Raw genomic sequence first — 22,291 nt, 5'->3', positions numbered from 1 at the left:
GAGCCTTCCTGAACTTCAGGTGGTCTCTTCACAACAATAATACTGATGATTTAAGGGAAAAATGAATCAAGACTCTATTGATTAAATGTCCCTTAAATTATGTGTGGGTTTTAAATGTGTGGCAGTATGCAAAGCCTGTTGGAGACAAAACGTTTGAAAAATCACCCAAGACCTTTAAAGAACTGGGAATGCAGCTGCAGCTTCAGCCCCAGGAGCGAACAGCCTGGGCAACAGAGAGCAGAAAGGGCAACCCAGAGCCCTCAAGACCATCTGTGATCCAGGCCAGGGACACCTAATCCCAGGGCCCTGACAGCAGGCAGTGATGTCTACTTCCTGCTGAGGTGGCACTGGTCCCCCCAAGCCCTGGTGTGGGCTCTGCACCAACAACCTCAACATCATTCATTCCAGAAGCATTTGCTGAACCCCTCCTGGGTGCCAAGCACCGTGCTTGGAGCCAGCGGATACGCAGCACACGGTCTAATGCAGCCACAGACGTGAAAACAGGCTGTTTCGATAGGGGGTTGAGAATCTTGACATGAAGGACGCAGGGTGGGGGGGACTGTGAATCCCCACGGGGACAGCACATGCCCAGTCCAGGGAGATTGGGGGACTTCCCGGAGGAAAGGAAATCCAAGATGAGACCTGAAGGGTGAACCATCATTGGCCAGGGGCAGAGACGTAGGGGAAGAGTGGCACGTGCCAAGGGGCCAGAGGGACAGGGTGCTTCAGAACAAAAACAGCCAGGCCTGCTTCTGGGCCTCCACCTGGGCCACCTGCTCAGCCTCCCCTGGGCAGCTGCTGGACTCCGCTTCCTACAGCTCCTAGCTCTGCTCGGGCAGTGTCTTCAGAGTCTCTCGAATTCCTAAATAAGAGACTCACTGGGGGAGGACAACCAGACGGCTTGCAGGGAGGCCTCAAAAGATGTGATGTCACGGGGAAACCTCTCAGTGTCAAGGGCAAATCCTCTCCCCAGCAGCCTGGCCCTCACCATGTGACTGACCACCTCCCCCTCCCAGCACACCCTCCTCCTTACTCAGAGCTGGGCCAATTGGCAGGTTTCGTCCATCCTCCCCCCATCATGCTGAGCTGGGACCCCTCCTCTGTCTCTAACCTGCCCCACAGCATAGACAGAGAGACAGGCTGAGCACAAAACCTCCTCCGGAACTGCTGCAGGGAAAGGCGAAAGCCTGGGGACAGTCCCTCCCCCATTGGTCCTCACGGTGGACAGGGACCAGACCCTCGCTGTCCCCGGAAGCCGTATCTGAAGGCCCAGGAATGTCCCAGTTCAAAGACAGCAGCAGTCGCTCTCTCCTTGTGGGCCACATCTTCCATGTGGTACCCAGATCCCAATGCCCCCCTTTCTGCTACGAGCTGCTCGAGAGCAGGAAGCCACCCCCTTTTGCTCACGGTTGTTCTCCCGTGGTCGTGTTGCCCAGTGCCTGGCACAAGACGGTGCTTAATAAACATAGCCGAGGAATGCATGCAGATGTCCTGTGCACTGGCCCGGCCAGTTCACTGTTGCCTTGAAGCTCACCTTGAGCAGAAAGAACAGGGTGATGAACCTCATTAGAGATTCAGCCAAAGCAGATTCAGCCAGTCACACAACGCTGAGAGGCAAAATCAGGACAAGAACCCGGGGCTCTGGACCCCCACACACCCTCCCCACTCCCCCCACCCCACCAGCCTCACTTGTCCTCTGGCCCTGCAGGCTCTCTAGATAGAACCATTCTTTGCCTGCATCAGTCAGAGCACCCAGCAGAGCACAGGATGGGAGAACGATGAGGAGAAAGAAAGGGAAGAAAAAATAACCGATTTTCAGCCCTTGAGACGTCGGCTACCAGTACCCGAGAATTACAAATTTGATCTTAAGATACTGTTTCCTCCCTTTTCTCCTTCCACAAACTGGTACGTGGCCCATTTATATATTTAATTAGAATGGATTAAAATTAATAACATCTTGAGTGGTTCCTGACCCTTCTTGAGATAATTGGAGACACCCCGGTGTGACGTGAAACCAGGAGGAATTATTGCTGATCTCACCAACAGAGGCTGAACTTTCTCATGTGTATGTAATCAGTGCAGCCCCTCATCACCCTCTGCATATTTTTTTAACTAAGACAGGTATTCTTATGATGTGGAATTGCGTCCGGTCCCTTGGGCTGCAGAGCTGAAGGCGTGTCCTTGGCAGGCAGAAAATCTGTCCTGCCTACACTCACCGACCCATACATTGCTCTCAGACATTTTAAAGGTTTTGTTTTGGTTTGGTTTTTTAACAGATTTTTATTGTATTATTTGTCTCCATAGGTGCAAATATAAAAAACATTTCTGAGCACCTACTGGGTGCCAAGGAGTGTGCTAAGTACACTCACATCCATAACTTGTCCAATCTTCACAACAATCCCACCAGACCAGAGAGGGTACAGACACGGGATAATTCTCTCCCATTTGACAGTCGAGGGAACCAAGGTGAAAGATGGCATGGGAGCTAGATTCTGGATTGAAACCCAGCCCTTGGGAGCCAAAACCACTCAAGACATTGTTATAAGGCACACGTGAACCTGGCCCTTTGATCTGCCTCCCGTGATGACGAATGCTCACCGCTCGGCCTCTGCTCGGCCTCTGCTCTCAGCCCAGCAGCCTGCAGGCCTCCCCACAGGTGTGGTGGGGCCCTTCACCGTCTGAACCCCTCCCCCTCTGACCCAAGGAGAGAAGGCTGCCAGCCATGAGGAGTGAGCAGGAGCTCAAGAGGAAGCCACGCCCACCCCTAATGGAAAGGGGGAAGTCGGGAGTGGAGGCCCAAGCCCACCCACCAGGACCCCTGCCTCCTGGGCTCCGAGAGCCACATTGCACAGGAAGGCCTGCTGGGAAGGGGAGGACTAAGGACTTCAGTGGGCAGTGCTGGGTTCGAATCCTTCTCTGCCACTCACTGTGCAGGACAGACATGTGACCTCAGATAAACCACTTAGGCACACTGAGTATCAGCTTCTGCACCTGGAAAATGGGCAGGTTAATACCTGTCCATCAGAGCCTAATGATGATAATAACGTATCCATCATCTGGTCAGGGACCTAACAGGATAGTCACTGTTCTGTAGATGAGGAAACAGGTTCAGAGTCACATGGTCACCCAAAGACATCCGTTTCCAGGACACCTCCTAGCTTCTCACAGTGCAGGGACCCCAGGTTTCCGGGCCCACGGTGAGGACAAGGAGCTTCAGATCATCGCTGAGGAAGGAAAGCATTTGCTTATTTTCCTCGGGGGTCACCCCAAACTTCAGAGGCCAGGACCATCCCCTCCCCTGGTACATTCCCACTCCCATTTGGGCAGGTTCCCCCATCCCGCCCAAGCATCCTTCTCTTCCCTGCCGTCCCCTAGATAATAAACAGGGTAAAGCACGATAAAGACTGTGCTTATGTTGGGACAGCACTTCTGGGCAAATTAGGTCAGGCCAGATCAGCGGCACTGGAGCTGCTACGGCATTAGGTAATCAACTCAAGGCTGGTTCCGCCCGGAGCCATTTAATTTGGGGGAGGTGAGATTTAGCTGACTTGAAAGAAGGGGGAAGCAAGCTTGCAGAAAGAGACTGATTTCAGAGAGAAATTCACGCTCACTAAGTGCCTTAACACTTCAGAATCCATTAAAATGAGATGGAGAAAAAGGTGCAGAGAAATAGAGGAAGACAGCAGCAGGCTCGAGTGGGAAACAGGAGTGTGGGAGGAGGGAGGCTTGCTGGGGGCCAGGGCAGAAGGACTCCAGTCCAAGGGGACCCCTCAGGCTGGAAGCAAATTCTGGGGCCCTGAGACAGTTCCTTTTCCAGGTCCAGGGACTGGCGAGCAACAGACCCAGCACATGGGTCAGTGGTTCTCAAAACTCAGTGAGAATCAGAATCAGCTTTGGGGGAATGGAAGTAAGGAGTGACACATGTCAAGTCCTGGGACCACTTCCTGAAGGTCTGATTCATTCAGTCTGTGGAGGAGCTGGGAATCCACCTGTCTAACCATCCCTAGTCTCTGGTTTGGGTGGTCTGGGACCACACTTTGAAAAGCAAGGACGAGACTAGAGAATTCATGGTATGCCCCTCAACCTGCCTCTGCTCCCCTAACTTATGTCCACACAAAAACCTGCACATGGGGCTTCCCTGGTGGCGCAGTGGTTGAGAGTCCGCCTGCCGATGCAGGGGACACGGGTTCGTGCCGCGGTCCGGGAAGATCCCACATGCCATGGAGCGGCTGGGCCCGTGAGCCATGGCCGCTGAGCCTGCGCGTCCGGAGCCTGTGCTCCGCAACGGGAGAGGCCACAACAGTGAGAGGCCCGCGTACTGCAAAAAAACAGAACAAAACAAAACAAAACCTGCACATGGCTGTTTACAGCAGCTTGATTCATGATTGCCAAAAACTTGGATGCAACCAAGACATCCTACAGTAGGTGAATGCATTGACAAACTGTGGTACATCGACAATGAAATATTATTCAGTGCGGAAAAGAAATGAGCTATCAAGCCACAGAAATGCATACTGCCAATGAACCTTAAATGCATATTGCCAAGTAAAAGAAGCCAATCTGAAAAGACTAGAGACCCTATGATTCCAACTATATGACATTCTGGAAACATCAAAACTATGCAGTCACTAAAGAGATCAGTGGCTGTAAGGGATTGAGTGGGAAGGGAAGGATGAGGATATTTAGGGCAGTAAAACTATTCTGTATGATACCGAAATGGTGGATACACGTCATTATACATTTGTCAAAATCCACAGAATATACAACACCAAGAGTGAACCGTAATGGAAACTGTGGACTTGGGGGATAACAACGTGTAGATGTAGGTTCATCAATTGTAACAAATGGACCAAGTCTGGAGGGGGATGTTGATAATGGGGGAGGTTACCCACGTGTCAAGGAACGGGTATATGGGAAATCTCTCTACTTTCCACATGGTTTTGCTATGAATCTAAAATGCTCTAAAGAAGAAAAAAAAAAAACAGAGACTGCCTCAGGTCCCATGAAATATGGGATGTGCTAGGAAGGCAGAGTGGTGAAACATGGGGTGGGGACTAAAGCCATTGGGGACATGGCCAGAGTAAATCCAGGCTGCTGGCCAGGTGCCAGATCCTTCCAGGGCAAACGAAGTAAGGCATGGGCGGAGGAGCTGCAAAATCAGAACAGTGAGTGCAGGCTCCTTTCTTCCCACCCTTCCCACAAGTGCAGATGATGTTGCAAACAGCAGCAAGGTCTCAGTGAGAGTGCAGTCTCTCTGCACAGTCTGAAATTCTCAAAGATCCCTTAATCTCCCCCAAGGAAAACCGTTCAAACAGGTGCACAAACTAGCGAGTTGGACAGGGAGCCTCAGTATCATGATCCTCTGGGCAAGGCCACCTAATGCCCCTTAATACAGAATCTCCCTGCCTGCTTCTAATAAAGGCGCCTCTCCTTCATGAGAGTCCTATAAAATGCATAAATATTCCTAAAGGAACCGAGAGAACTCCAAACAGTCTTTAATAGCTGTCATAAAATGAAGGATAAAATCTGTGAAAGGAGATTGGTCATGATAACAGTGCAAGGTATGAGAGTAGTGAATCTTCCAACCCCTCCCCAGCTGAGTTTTACAGCAGAAAGATACTTCCTGGAGTCGGGAGCATGGTCAGAGGAGGGAAACTATGGAGGGGACATCCAGCCTCTGGTCAGAGATTCCTGAACAGTTGAACGGAGAAAGCTGAGGGCCACAATCGAAGGAGACTTACCTAAGGTCATACAGCAAATGGCAGACTCCAATCTAGAGCCGCCGTGATTCTGTTGTGGCCTGGATGAATTGAGTCCTAGGAATTTGCATTGTTCATTTATTCTCTGGGTGACTGAAATAAAAACCAGCCTATACTAAATAAGCCCGTGACTGGAACAACTTGTCATGGATACAGAGATTCCCCCAAGCTCTGTGGGAGCCAGAGACTAGTCTGCCGATGGAGCTTGCAGCCTGAGTACTGCCCAGAAACTGGAAAAGGACTCTAGAACATGTTAACAAGCCAAGTGTCAAAGGCAGGGTGCAATGGTGAGAATCCACAGACCAGGGAAACAAGAGTATGCTCCAGAGGACGGGTGGCTAGAATGGGTGCTGTGATGGGCTTGTGGTGAACACTTTGGGGCCGCGGCACATGGGGGGATGACCCAGTTGGCAGAAGAGCCCACAGCTAATAGACAGCAAAGCCCCTAGCTGGTGTCCTGGCACGCAACAGGGGCTCAACCTACAGCAGCTCTTGTCAGATACAGCACTGAATGTCTACAGAGACGCTCCACCTGCCAAGAACTGCTGTGGATTAAACCCCTACTGCATGCCAGGATTTGAGCCAGGGCTTTGCACGTATAATCGCATTTAGCCCTCATGGCGCTAAACTTGAGTCTAACCACGCTGACCCACGGGTACACGCAAGACCTAAGGTTGATGAAGTAACATCCAGGCAACACAGCCTGGATCTGGGCACTTGTTCCTGCTCCTCACTGTGGTCTAGGGCCTACTGGCCTCCCAATACTTAACACTTTGCCTTCTGGTCTACCTCCTCCTGTGTCTTGATGCCAGTAGAATGGCTTCTCACATCTGACCCTCAGAGGACCTTCAGGACATAAGACTCTCTTCTCCTCAGGCTCACCACACCCACATGTTACAACTCTCGTTCAGGGATCCCTATCCCAGGGTCTTCCTGACACCCTGGGTCTCAGTCCAGCCCATCCTGCTCATAATGACGTGAGGTCTAAGAATCCACATTTCCCTCTGGCCATCCAGGCTGACGAAGCAAAGCTATGGGAGGCTTCACTGCTGCAAGTCAACTGGCAAAACTTCAGCTAACATCTTGCTGCACAGAAGTCAAACCTAGAGATGGGGTACGGGCAAGTGGAGAAGAGTAAAGCTTTTTTTATAAGTTTTGCTCCCCAGCCAGATGGGGACAACTGACAGTACTCAGCGCAGATAACCTAAGATTCTGGTGTGATCCAATATCGTCCTGAAGGAATTCAGCAGCAGATAAGACACAAAAAAGAAATATAGAAGGACTGGAATAGAAAAACAAAACCATCACTATTCCTAGATGATCTTCATGGAAAACCTGAAAGAATCTACAATTATTAAAACAGAAAACTAGCAAAACCACTGGACATAAGAGCAATCAACAAAAATCAATTATATTTATTCTAGCATCAAGTACACAAAGTTTTATACGATATCATTTACAATAGCAACAAAATGCATAAAGGACCTAGGAGAGTCTAACAAAAGATGCTCAAGACCTTTGTGAAAGAGATTAAAAAGATTTATTGAAAGGAACTAAAGAAGACCTAAATATGTAAAGAAATAGAGTTCATGGGCAGAAAACTTCAATATCATAAAAATATCAAGTTGAGAAGAATTGGCCTGTAGATTCTATGCAATTCTAATAAAGATTTCCGATGAGTTTTTTTGTGGAATTTGACAAGTAGATTTATAAATAAATGAATATGCACACACACACACACACATGCCCCCCAAAACACATAATTTTCAACTTGCTCAAAAGAAGACAAATGTAAATTAAAACTACACAGAGAGGGCTTCCCTGGTGGCGCAGTGGTTGAGAGTCCGCCTGCCGATGCAGGGGACGCGGGTTCGTGCCCCGGTCTGGGAAGATCCCACATGCCGCAGAGCGGCTGGGCCCGTGAGCCATGGCTGCTGAGCCTGCGCATCCGGAGCCTGTGCTCTGCAGGGGGAGAGGCCACAACAGTGAGAGGCCCGCCTACCGCAAAAAAAAAAAAAAAAAAAAAAAAAAACTACACAGAGATACCAGTTTTCACCCAAAAGTTTTCCAAAAACTAAATGAGGAAAAAAGTACTTCCACACTCTTGGTGAGAACTCAAAATGATATTAACGCCATAGAAGGGAAATCTTGCAGAAGTAAGATTGATGAAATTAAATAAAGACCGTGTAATCACCAACTTGAGAACCCATGCTTTATCTTCCATGTACATATGTCTGTCCGTCTGTATGTATGTTATATAAGTGCAAATTCCCTAGCTCTATCAACCCTAACCGTCCAGAAACAATGACTAAGCTACTAGCAATAAAGCCTCCTAATGCCCAGACTAGTTTTTTTGAATAGCATTTTGCACTAACAGGAACCAGAACATCTCAGACAAACGGCTAATTCCAGGTCTGGGGTTGAAAATGTCCAAGATGAACCTGGAATAGTTTGTAATTTCAGATTTCAGAAAAGTAAATAAAACTACTGGGTTAGGTAAAGAAACTGCAGGATCTAACTTGAAGCAGCTCCCAGTGGCCGTAGGTGGGGCAACTGGACATCAGTGAGGGTAATAACTACAACAGATTAAAGCACAAAGATTTAACCCAGCAATTTATGATGATACCTTTTCAAATGTATTTGTTACCTTTGGAGGAAGTCATTTTCAAAACTGATAAAGAAAAGAAAAGAATCACCTGACAGTGCTCAGTGTGGATAGATGATTCTGGTGTGGTCCAATCTGTCCTATTTTCTTTCATAAAATGTACCTTAAGGTAATGAACAGTTAGAGGAAATTTATCTTTATAAAATAATTCCAGCTAATAAGTAGGGAAGAATGATAGAATTAGAATGCTGCCTTTTTGTAATCCCTAGTGAATTAATGGGTCTAAGCCATGATGATCAATGGCTTCTATTAGCACAAAAGAGAGACAGCTAAATACTATGCATCTCCTGATGGAAGTGCACACATACTACCACCTGTGAAGTAATCTTGCCTCTCCCCCACCCAAAAATGAACTTGAATCTGATCAAGTCTCTTGTCTAGTTACAAGAAATACATGGAACAGAGAAACATGTTAAACGACACTAAGGTAATGTAACAGCAAAGTCCAGACCGTGATAAACTCTTGGGATGGACTTTTCCTGAACTTGATTCAAACAAAGAGTTTTCAAAAACATGAAACAGGGCTCCCCTGGTGGCGCAGTGGTTGAGGGTCCGCCTGCCGATGCAGGGGACACGGGTTCGTGCCCCGATCCGGGAGGATCCCACATGCCGCGGAGCGGCTGGGCCCGTGAGCCATGGCCGCTGAGCCTGCGCGTCCGGAGCCTGTGCTCCACAACGGGAGAGGCCACAGCAGTGAGAGGTCCGCATACCACAAAAAAAAAAAAAAAAAAAAAAAAAAAAACATGAAACAGTTTGGGAAATTTGCTTTGTTAACAGGGTATGTGAGAACATTCTGTTTTAGATGTCATAATGGTATTATGCATATTTTTTAGACTTTTTAAAAATTTATTTATTTTTTTATAAATTTATTTTATTTATTATTTTTTTTCTGAGTTGGGTCTTCATTGCTGTGTGTGGGCCTTCTCTAGTTGCAGCGAGTGGGGGCTACTCTTCGTTGCAGTGCGCGGGCTTCTCACTGCAGTGGCTTCTCTTGTCGCAGAGCACAGGCTCTAGGCACACAGACTGCCATAGCTGTGACTTGCAGGCTCAGGAGCTGTGGCTCGCGGGCTCTAGAGTGCAGGCTCAGTACTTGTGGCGCAGGGGCTTAGCTGCTCCGTGGCTTGTGGAATCTTCCTGGACCAGGGCTCAAACCTGCATCCCCTGCATTGACAGGCAGATTGCTAACCACTGCGCCACCAGGGAAGCCCCTACTATGCATATTTTTAATGAGTCCTTAAATATGCACACAGGAACAAAAATAGTCAAGGCACCACCACAAGCCGAAGGGAGTGGAACTTGCCCCACCAGTCATCAAGAATTATTATTATTATTTTTTAAATGTTCACAAGTTTTCTTTTATCTTTTATTTTTATTTATTTATTTATTTATTTTTGGCTGCATTGGGTCTTTGTTGCTGCACGTGGGCTTTCTCTAGTTGTGGTGAGCGGGGGTTCCTCTTCGTTGCGGTGCGCGGACTTCTCACTGTGGTGGCTTCTCTTGTTGCAGAGCGTGGGCTCTAGGCACATGGGCTTCAGTAGTTCTGGCACGTGGGCTCAGTAGTTGTGGCACATGGACTCTAGGGTGCAGGCTCAGTAGTTGTGGCGCACGGGCTTAGTAGTTCCATGGCATGTGGGATCTCCCTGGACCAGGGCTCGAACCCGTGCCCCCTGCATCGGCAGGGGGATTCTCAACCACTGCACCACCAGGGAAGCCTCATCAAGAATTATTAAATGGATAAGGCGATATTGGTGTGGGGGTAGACAAATTGACTAACGGAGCAAAATAGAAAGCAAAAAAATAGATAAGCACATATTATACTCTTTTTATAAAGCTAATTTCTCAGGCAAATGGGAGACAGTAGGATTAATCAATTGATGCTGGGACAATGGAATTGATTATCCACAGGGAAAATAAACCATTCAAGAAAAAAAGAATAGTCTGATCACTTAAACTACACTAAAATTAAAAACTTCTCTTCATCAAGAGACACCTGAAAGGGGCTTCCCTGGTGGCACAGTGGTTGAGAGTCCGCCTGCCAATGCAGGGGACACGGGTTCGTGCCCCGGTCCGGGAGGATCCCACATGCCGTGGAGCGGCTGGGCCCGTGGGCCACGGCTGCTGAGCCTGCGCGTCCGGAGCCTGTGCTCCGCAACGGGAGAGGCCACAACAGTGAGAGGCCCACGTACAGAAAAATAAAAAAAAGAGAGAGACACCTGAAAGAGAGAAGATGGCTCAAACAGGGAAAGACATATGCCAAGGCCAAATAATTAGAATCCAGAGTATATATTTAACTCCTTAAAAAAATCAGCGAGGAAGAGACACACAATCCAACTTAAAACTTTGGAAAAGACTAGAATGTGTATTCTCAAATAAGGAAACTAGAATAGCTAATAAACTTTTGAAAAGATACCTCATTATGCAATCAAGAAAATTTAAGTTGAAAACATGATGGAATGTATTTTCACACCCAATTAAAGAATCTGACAAATACCAAGTGCCAGGGAAGATGTACATTGACGAGACTTTATACTCTCTCCAGAAGTGTATAAGATTTGACTCAAATACTTCGGAGAGCAATTTGGCATCAGCTAGTACAGTTTAGTTTGAGTTTTACAATACGGCCTGGTAATTTTATTTTTAGGTATATACCACATGGTACCCAGATATGGTTTCAAGAATGTTTATAGCACTTTTTTTTTTTTCCTAGAAGAGACGAGAAACACCACAAACATTCATTAAAAGGAAAATGGAGAAATAAATTGTGGTATGGTCCCACAATGGGCTAGAACACAATAGTGAAAATTAACACAGGCCTAGTACACAGATCGTCATGAATGAAATTCACAAATTCTTTTTTTCTGGTAAGAGAGAAAAAGCAAGTTGCATAAGAATACTTAACAGCATGATAGAATTTTTATAGAATTAAACCAAACAATAAGTAATATATTGTTTAGGGCTATATACATATACAGTAACAGTCTAAAGAAAGGCAGGTGAATGACATGTACAAGATGCAGAAAAGTGATTATGTTTGTGAGAGGGAGGCCGAGTTTCAACGTTGTTGGTCTCATAATATTTTTTTAAATCGAGTTTTGGATTCACAGATGTTTGTTTTATTATTACATTTCACAACTTACACACTTAACGTATGTGTTTCTGAAGCTAAGAAATGGTCTGGGTTAAATGGCCGGGCCAACTCTCTTAGGACTGACATGTGTCTGGTTTCTGCATGGAAGACACAGACTCAGCTCTGGGAGGAGATGAAGATGCTATTCCCAAGACTGAGAGCACAGCCAGAAGGGCCGGCATACCAAGTGGATCTTGCCAAGGCAAATAGACGCTCCCAAAGATGCGAGGTTGGGACTTCCCTTGCGGTCCAGTGGTTAGGGCTCCGTGCTTCCACTGCTGGGGGCATGGTTCGATCCCTGGTCAGGGAATTAAGATGCTGCATGCCACACAGTGCAGCCAAAGTGAGGAGAAAAGGTGCACGGTTACGAAGGAAGAATTTTTCCTGGGCTGGAAGGAATATCTGAAGTTAAGTTTTCATTCATTCCTGAAATGCTGCACCATCTTTGAGAAGGATACTACACAATCTCGGCTCCTGTCAGCCGAGGCCTGTTCACAGCTGGATGGCCTATTTCAGATGTGTGGCCATGTCTGTTCTCATAGACCCTCCAGGCTACCTGCTTCTAAGGTTGGTGTCCCAAGGTACCTAAGTCCCTAAGGAAATGTCTGAGGGACTTCCAGTCTCCAATTCCACAGGTATTCTTGACACCTAACCCATCCCAAGCATCCTTCTGGGTGCTGGGGCTATGAGATAAGCAAGATAAAGTCTTTGCCCTTCAGCACACCTAGTGTGAGAGGAGGAGGAGGCGCCCACGAGGAGAGGCCAGCACTCCCTTCGGTCTTGACATCACAGTGAGACATGAAAATGCAGTTCAGGGAAACTCCACGTGCTCCCAGCTGCCAGCTGCACTTCTGTACCAGGTGGTTTTTGAATCTCAGAAACAAGAATGATGCCCAGAACATTTTCTCTCTGGATCCTCCAAGTTTTCTTATGATTTCTTTTTTTTTTTTTTTTTTTTTTTTTTTTTTTTGTGGTACGCGGGCTTCTCACTGCCGTGGCCTCTCCCGTTGCGGAGCACAGGCTCCGGACGCGCAGGCTCAGCGACCATGGCTCACGGGCCCAGCCGCTCCACGGCATGTGGGATCCCTCCAGACCAGGGCACGAACCCGCGTCCCCTGCATCAGCAGGCGGACTCTCAACCACTGCGCCACCAGGGAAGCCCTCTTATGATTTCTTGAAAAATAAAAAGAAATCACCCTTAAGTCTCCAATGTCCATGATGATGTCAGATGAAAGAATGACAATGGGAGGGCTTTTCACAAATCTGGAGGAAGGATGGACCCAGGGACAAGTCTGTGCACATCAGTAGGCGTCCTCAAGTTCCCATCTACCTGACATTCTGCAGTGGATTCAGTTATTTTGTTCTCAGACAACCAGGCAGATGAAGACAGGAGGAAGCTGGTAAAATTTTGTGTGTGCTGAAACCCATTTCTTTCTCCTGGCTGGGTCTCTCTTGGGGTCGGCAGGGGGTACCAGAACCCCATTTAGGTGGTGAAGTAATAGGAAAAGGTAGGACACGCAGCTGGTCAGCCTCTGGCAGCCAAATGCCCAGAACCAAGGGGGTAGAGGTCACTGCCACCTTAACTGTGGCCCAGCAAGTGGCCAAGGTCCTGGGAGACAGGTAAGATCACAAGAATTTGAGGAAGCATATTAGGTACATTTGACGAGACCACAGAACCCTTAAGTCTCAAGAGTAGGAGTCACAGGGAAGCTCTGAAGACGGAATGTGCAGATGAGAATAAAAACAGGATGATTCGTTGAAAATGTGTACGAGGGGCTCCCATGGCCCCAGCCCCTCTCCCCACACAGTCAGGTGGCTGCCCTCTCCACCATCCAGCAAAAGACTCTGGTAGTGCTGCTCTCTGGGGACAGTAGGCCAGAGGGGTTCAGGACTCAGTTGACAGGGACAACTTAGAGATGTGGAGAGGCACATACTGCAAACAGGAGGATTGAGAAGAAGCTGACATCCGGAGCAGGGAGACCAGGACCCCACGGCCCAGCCTGACCCCCCAGGTAGGAGAAAATTCCTCCCCAAGCCCAAGGGAAGAGGGTTACAGATACTAATATTGGGGGTCCTGGGGCTAGGGGACGAGGGGGCACAGGGGGAAAAGCAAAGCAATTTCTAGATCACGGCTCCATGTCTGGACAACAAAGCCCCAGCTGATAAGCCCTGCCCTGACACACTTATCTTCCTGACCAGCAATCTGACATTCCCCTCAGACATGTGTGGACAACCAAGGATCGCCAAGCAGGGACTTCCCTGGTGGTGCATTGGTTAAGACTCCGTGCTCCCAATGCAGGTGGCCTGGGTTCGACCCCTGATCAGGGAACTAGATCCCACATGCACACCGCAACTAAAAAGATCCTGACTGCCGCAACTAAGACCCGGCGCAACCAAATAAATAAATAAATATTAAGAAAAGATAAAAGAATCACCAAGCATTTGAGGAAAGTCTCCACCCACAAACAATAAACAAATGAACTAAGAGATACAAGAAGGAAGAACAATCATAATTTTCATACCCTTGGAGAGATAAGAAAATATTGTATCCATAAAACAGCAATTGTACTGTTAAAAAATAATAACAAAAATGAATAAAACTTGTAAAATAGAACCAAAAACGGCAAATGGAGAAGTAAAAAAAAAAAAAAGTTAGAGAATCAATCCAGGGAAACAGTATTTGATTGCTAAATGTTCTAGAAAGTAAAAAGAAAGAAAAACAGAGGAAATTATCAAAGGAATAAAAGAATGTCCCAAAGGACATGCATTTCCATATTGAAAGGGTCCATTGAGAGCTGAGCTCAGTGATAGCAAAGAGATCAATCCAAAGGCACATTGTTGTGAAATATCACAACACCAGGGCGAGAAAGAAAATACTGAAAGTTTCCAGAAAGAAAAAGCAGTTCACAGACAGAAGATCAGTAATTAAAGTGTCACCAACAGCAATGTTGGAACCTAGGAGACAATTCAAAGTTGTGAGCAATGGGCTTCCCTGGTGGCGCAGTGGTTGAGAGTCTGCCTGCCGATGCAGGGGACGCGGGTTCGTGCCGCGGTCCGGGAAGATCCCACATGCCGCGGAGCGGCTGGGCCCGTGAGCCATGGCCGCTGAGCCTGCGCGTCCGGAGCCTGTGCTCCGCAACGGGAGAGGCCACAACAGTGAGAGGCCCGCGTACCGCAAAAAAAAAGTTGTGAGCAAAAATAGATATTTGCAGCCTAGAACACTATACCCAGCTAATGATCAATCCAGTGTTCAGGTAGGAAAATGGTCTTCCTGAGACCTGCATGGTCTTACAAAATGTTATCATCCATGTACTTTGAGAGGAAGCCACCTATCCAGTGAGGAAGTAATCAAAACAGAGGAGGAGGGTGGAATCCAAGAAGCAGAAGATGGAGCACAGTAGATGGGAGGGATCGCCCAGGCTGATGGGAGGAAGTCCCAGGATGAGACGGGTGCAGCAAATCTGGAGAGCAACTGCGCCTGACGGAGCTGCAGGGCAGCAGGCTCCAGAGACGAGAGACCACCCGGCGGGTTCACCTCACTGACAGGCACGGCCAGCCTGGGATGCATGGAAAACCCGCAAATGCACAAACAAAGCCATTCTTGCTGCTCTGGACAAAATAAGTAGTTGCAGAAGAAAGCAAATATCATCAAGAGACAGTACATGACTCAACTGTGAATAATATTTACATGGTCATAGAAACACTGTTTACTGAACCTAAATGGATGATAAATATATTAAGAGAATTGGTGGGGGGCGGAATATGCGTGTGGGAGATGGTGGGAGAGGGCTGAACCCTCATCTTCCACAGCAGGAAGCCGACAGGTCACGCCTAATACAGCAAACATCAAAAATAACAGCACAGGTGTGGTTTTTAGAAATGTAAAGGTGAATATAAAAAGAAACAGCCTAAGAGTTGAAAACTGTTGCCTCCAGGGAACAAGCAGCAGGTGAGAAGGAACTGGTTGGGGGTCTGCTGTTTTTTATTAAGAGCCTAGAAGATCTGACATTTTAATCTATTCCTGTGATAAAAGTTAAAATTATGCTTAAGTTTTACATGGACTCCCTCACCCCTACACGCACACCCTCATGCCTACACACACCCCTCACACACCCACACCCCCTCAAACCCACACACACACCCCTCACACCCATCAGGAGTGGGTCCTATGAAAATCAGAGGGGAGAGTCCGAGAAGTGGAGAATGAACCCACAGGCGCTCCCAGGACAAAAGCTTGGCCCGGTTCAACCTGAACTTACATTGAACCCTCTTGCCTGTGCTGCATCCAGACAGCATGTGGCCCATGTAAACTCTGTCCGGCTTCAGCATCTCACCAGGGGCTGACAAGTGCCACCTCGCTTCTCACCACGGTCACTTCTGAATGTTTCTCTCTTAATATCTGAAGGTTTGGGACCATAAAATCCAGTATTCTTTTATAATACAAAACATCCGTCTTGGCCAAGTGGAGTGTATAAAATCTGGCAATGAGGTATGATAAATCTACTTTCTGTGAAGATTTGGGGTATATAATCCCCATATTTAATTAACATGCTTGAAACAGCACAAAGCTGCCTGGTTTCAACCCAGTTCTTGCTCATCCGTCATCCTCCCTCTGCTCAACGGCCCCAGAGCCGGCGCTGCCAGGGAGCAGGCCCAGCAGAGACCCCACGAGCTGCTTCCCTCACCCGCTCTAGGTCTGGGCTGCTGGAAAGACCTAGCTGCTCATAGCCTCTGCACTGAAAAGAGAAACCTGGAAACTGTGTTCGGGAATCGGCACAATCCAAAATCAGGGCTGAGCTGTCTCCTTTCTCGGGGTGCAGGACCCTCTGACACCTCCCAGAGATGAGGATGCAGGGCAGGAACGTCGGCGCCTCCCCTGGGGTTGGCTAGAGACCGGGCCCATCCCGGGCACTCCTGGCCCTTCTCTCTCATCTCATTCCCTGGTTCTCAGCCTCGGCACGCTGCAAGCCCCCTGGTTGGATCTCTTTTCCCCTTAATGATGTCTGGTCTTTTTTTTTTTTTTTTTACAACTTTATTGGAGTATAATTGCTTCACAGTGGTGTGTTAGTTTCTGCTTTATAACAAAGTGAATCAGTTATACATATACATCTGTTCCCATATCCCTTCCTTCTTGCGTCTCCCTCCCTCCCACCCTCCCTAACCCACCCCTCCAGTTGGTCACAAACCACTGAGCTGATCTCCCTGTGCTCTGCGGCTGCTTCCCACTAGCCATCTACCTTACGTTTGGTAGTGTATATATGTCCATGCCACTCTCTCACTTTGTCCCAGCTTACCCTTCCCCCTCCCCATATCCTCAAGTCCATTCTCTAGTAGGTCTGTGGTCTTTGATGGAATGTCACGCTCTCCACTGCACATCCCAGGGGTATAACCGATGGAGTGGAGGCGGGGTCAGCCGTCAGCCAGGAGGAAACTCCTACAGAAGTCGGCCAGGTGAGGGGCAGGGAGGGTGAAGAAAAGCAAGCAGAGGACAGTATGGAGGGAGCGGTGGAAACGGCAGCAGCACGTCCATCCCTTCTGGTGACCATCACCAGCCCACCCACAGGTCTGTGCACCATAGGCAGAGAAACTTTGATTCAGTGTGTGGTGCTTTTGTTTGTTTGTTTGTTTGAGCAGAATGGCATTTAATTTTTTAAAAGGAGAAAGTACACTCCAGTATCTGCTTCGACTTTGGTCTGGGCCTCTCTGAACCTTCTCCCAGTTTTACAGGGCATGTGAGTTTTTGTCCATATCCATCTATTGGCAAGGGTGGAAAAGTGGATTCATTCTTAGGGCTCCTGCCAGGCTGAGAGGAGCGTGCAGAGTCTCCTCCAGGGTGACAAGAAGTTGGAAGGGCAGTGATCCAACCACCGGATCCAACAGAGAGACAGAGTCCCAGTTGTCCAGCTCCAGGCCTCCAGACCCAGTGCAGGGCCCAACAGTCCCATCTCGGGAAGGGCAAAGGCTCCGCAGCCACTTTGCCTACACCTGGCTCTGGGACATCACAAAGTCACTTAATGTTTCTAACTCAGTTTCTTCTTCCATAAAATGCTTTGTACTTTTTTTTAATGGAAGACTAAGCAACGCTGCACAAGGGAAGCCTCTAGCTCAGAGCATGGCGTGTGGTTTGCTCTCTTTCACCTGCCCCTCTCCTCCTGAAGGGTACATCTTAAATATCTTCTGTCAGGGAATCATCATCTTTGTGAGCATACATTGCTTTTTTAAAAGATTTATTTATTATTAATTTATTTTATTTATTTTTGGCTGCGGGTTTTTTTTTTTGGTGGAGGCATGCGGGATCTTCATTGTGGTGCGTGACTTCTCTCTAGTTGTGGCATGCGGGCTTTTTCTCTTCTCTAGTTGTGGCACACAGGCTCCAGGCACGTGTGTAGTTGTGGCACGTGGGCTTAGTTGCCCCACAGCATGTGGGATCTTAGTTCCCTGACCAGGGATCAAACCCACGTCCCCTGCATTGCAAGGCAGATTCGTTACCACTGGACCACCAGGGAAGTCCCATGAGCATACCTTTTATTATTGTAAACAGAAGTCACTTGAGGGCCAAACTGCTGACGAATTAGGGAGATTTTGATGTTGGTTCTGACACTGACAAGCCACGTGGCCCTGTGCAAGTCACTTCCACCCCTGAGCCTCAGTTTCCTCATCTGTGAAATGGGGATGCCTGGCTCGGTCTCTTTGAAGGCCCTTCTACTTGAAGTTGTAAATGTATGTCTCCCTTGGGGAAGGTTGTTAGGGATCCACTATCCACTGATCAGTGCATAAAAATTGGATAAACTAGTCTTGAGGTTATCTTGAAATAAGAACCACTTTGCATACCCACACACAGACGTTCCAAGAAATAAGCGGTCACCCATAGAAACCAGGACTTTCAAGATGCCAACTGAGAGGCAGCAAACGTGTGTGTCTGTGCTTTTAGCACAGGTAGATTCATTCATAATCAGAATCAGAACTTGACAGTAACAGCTCGAAGGCAACGCTGTCCCATTTTAGCTTAAAACATCAAGTGACTTGTGCAGCTCCACGGCCACTTAGGGCAGAGCCGCTCATGCCAGGATGACAAAGTCCCCTGCCCCACCCCAGTCCCATCCACCACACTCACTCTGAACAATGTTTCAACCCTTTGATCCCAATTTCGAATAATTAAGATGGCTTCTGTGGCATCGTCAAACAGCTCAGCGTCTGAAATCAGAAACGATGCTCAGAGGCCTGTTGGGAGTGATGCCAGTTTGGGGGAGGGGGGTGGATAATTAAGGAAATCATGGTGAATTAAGCTTTCTGCAATGAGGCACAAACATCTTCTTATGAAAAGCAACATCATGTTAGCTTATGTTTTGCCAGAGAGAAAGGCAGGGCCTATCCTTGGGGTTTTCAGCCTGGTAAAACACATCTGGCAACTAAGCCAAATATTTAAGGGTCATTAAAATCCCAAACTCCCCGTGCCAAGAACTTTTCTCCTTTGTTATTCAAGTGTGGAGCAGTTATGGAAAATGCGTTCCATATGGCTTGTGCTGCCCCGCTCCTATTTACTTCATCAAATCACTGCTTTGAAAGAGCTATTTGATGTCAAAGATGCGTTAAGATTTTATAGACTTTCCCAATCCAGCTTTTAAAGATTCCCCCTTTGAACCAGAAACGCTTGCCAGGAGTAAACAGAACTGAAACCAAGAGGGGTCAAGGGCTTTGTTGGAAACAAAGACCCCAGCCTGATCAAGGGCTTTCAAAGGTTTGGGGCAAACATGCATTTCCAACTGCTTGCCAAAAAGCTCCGCCGACGATCATGTTTCCCACATAAGTTACATGAAGATAAATGTTTTCAGTGTACTCATATTTTATTAATAATGTATATAACACCCTCACCCACCACCTCCCACCAAGAAACAAGGACACAAGATAGTCACGCGCTTAAAATATGAACAGACTTTAGAAAGTTAGAAAATTTATCTTTAAGCCATAAATCGAAATTCTTTCCAGTGAGGGTTTTGCAGCCTTGAGAGAAAAAGCAGACAGACATAGACCTTGGAAAAGCTCCCAGGGCCAGAGTGAACAGACCCTCCAAGATACCCAGAGCTAGGAGAGCATTCTAGAGTAGCTCTCATTTAATAGATGGGGAAACTGAGGACCAAAATGCAGGGTCAGCCAATAATAGGACCAGAGGTAAAAGCCAGAAGCTCCCAAATTGGTCCCTTTATTTCTCCACTGCCTTCACCTTTATCCAATTCTAAATGGTCTCTTCCTTGACAGCCTCCTCCCAATTCCCCCACATCCTCCCTTCTCCCCATTATATCCCCCACTACCAGAGCAGCCAGGGTGATGTCTGTAAAATTGGATTCAGGTCCTATCACTTCTCTGTTCAAAACTCCTCAGCATCCCGACTGCCCAACCTTCTACCATGCCTACTCACCCAGCATGACTGTCCCCCACTCACCTGCCCACCCTCACCGGGTGCCGACAACCCCTACTCACTCTGCTCCACCCACACTACTACCTTCCAGCCCCTCTAGCCCACAAAGGTCATTTCTGCCCCAGGACCTTTGCACTTGCAGTTCCTTCTGTCAGAAGTGCTTTTTCCTTCTCTGCATAGCTTATCTTTCAACTCTCAGCTTAAGCCGCACCTCTCCAAAGACCTCTTTCCTGGTTATTGAATGTAAAGAACCCCCATAACCTTCGCTGACTCCTGTCTCTGCACATTTATCAACTGAGGCCATGAAAAGAGGGACTATGTGTTGTTTCTCCACTGTAGCTCCTTTGCCCAGAACAGTGCCTGGAATATAACAGGCACTCGGTCAAGCATAATTTATCGAAAATAAGTCTCCTATCTCCCAGCCCCAGGCTCCTTCAATTAGTGGGAGAAGAGTCTCAAGAAGAGGCCAGTGCCTTTGTTTAGAACACAACTCTGCCCTCTGTCTCTCTTTTTCTCTCTCCCTGACGCTGCCTTCTCCTTACCCCATTCTGGGGCCCTGCCTTCTTGTAACTGCCTTCACTCACTCCCCATCTGTTCCCATGTCCCCCGATCTCAGGCTCTCCCAACAGTTCAGAATACAACCCCTTCAAAGCAAGTCTTGACATTTAATTGGAATCCAAAGATTCAAAGTATCAGTAACTTTTCATGGTGGAAATTGAGGCAGCCATGTGATGCGGGAGCTGCAGGGGGAAGGGGGGTGGAGCACGGAGCCTGGAGTCTTTCCTCTGAGATTCCAAGTCCCTGCCTTCTCCGTCCCTCAGAGAACTGAAGCTGATTAAACTGCCTTCTGATGGCCAATACAGTATCCCTCACCTTGTCTTTAAGTGGCTTTTTCATTTCCCATGTATCTTTCTGGGAGTTCACATAAATATTTTTTATTTGTATTTTTGTGTGGAGTAAAATAAAACTGGCTTGAGATAAAATGCATGTGAATGGCAATGATTATACAGTCAATCTCCCTCTTTGCCAGGAAGTCCTGATGGAGGTAGATGAATATCTCAGCCCAAAAGCTTGTAAAGAAAATCAGAAATCTACAGCTCCAGCATTTATTCCCTTAGTCACTCCATGAACATTTTTTGAGAGCCTAACATGTCCCAGACGTTTTACTGGGGCTCCTGTGATGAACAAGACCAGCATGACTCCCAGGAAGAAGGCAGGCAGTGGGCAAGTTATCACTCGAGCACTCACTTAGGGGTGATTGTGTCTGGCGAAGGTCATGTGACATTGTGAGACTGTATCACATGGAACCTGTTCTAAGCTGGCTAGTTGGAGGCATCTTCCCTGGGGAAGTAGCAGTTGAGATGAGGTCTGTGCCTGGGAGACAACTGAATAAACTGTCAAATGAGCACTGGCCACAGTCAGGAGGACCCAGCCTCCAAGCCCAGCTCTCCAGCACCATCCAGTTATGTGATTCTACGCACACCATCTTCCCTCTCTGTTGTACCCCCTTAACTTTCCAAATCCTTCTGCCCACGCTTCCCCTCCCTCTTCCACTTCCCCAGTTCAATTCTGTTGATCTTTGCCTTGAACTATATATTCTAACCATCCCTACCCAGTGTCCCTGGCCCCAGATCTTCTATTCTTTATTTCTGGTCCTCTCCCTGAAGCACAGTCCCAGGCGCTTGGGGGCCAGGATGTCCTGGAGCTGGACAGCACCCAAAGGAACACATTCATTTAGGAAAGATCCTACAGAGAAGCTCAACCTGGTGCCATGACAACCAGGTGGAAAGGAAATGTGGAGCAGGAAAGGCTTGCAGGGGGTGGGAGGGATATAGGAAGAGGGCAGGAGGAGGCCCAGTGGGGATGGGGGCCTGGCAGCAGACACAACCACCAGGTTCTGCGCAGCATCAAGACCCTCTGTGCCCCTCTGTTCTCGTAAGTAGGTATAACCTTCTTCCTCAAGGTCCATCAGGGCCCACAGGTGAGTTTAAATTCAAGGGAACAGAGAGAAACATATTCAAATGAGTTCAAACACTCCCCTAGGAAGGATTCTGGCAAGAGACCTGTTCTGAATGCATGATATCCTGGGGGTAAAGTAGAGAGAGAAATAAGACAAGGGAAGTATCTCTGAAAGGAGCTCTGACCCCAGCCTCAGAAACAGAATCTGGCTTTAAGCCTTTGGATGCTCCAGTAAAAAGAATTTGTAAATAATTTAGCTCCCCAAGTAGTAGATTCTAAATAGCCAACACAGCCTGCTGACAGGAGGGCCGTGGAGGCTGCAGGGAAGAGAGGGCTCTGGACTGTGAGTCCCATGAGGGCTGGGA

The sequence above is a fragment of the Mesoplodon bidens genome (genome assembly GCF_964165515.1).
Source record: "Mesoplodon bidens genome assembly, chromosome: 18".
Classification (NCBI taxonomy): Eukaryota; Metazoa; Chordata; class Mammalia; order Artiodactyla; family Ziphiidae; genus Mesoplodon; species Mesoplodon bidens.
Note: the sequence above shows the minus strand (reverse complement) of the source record.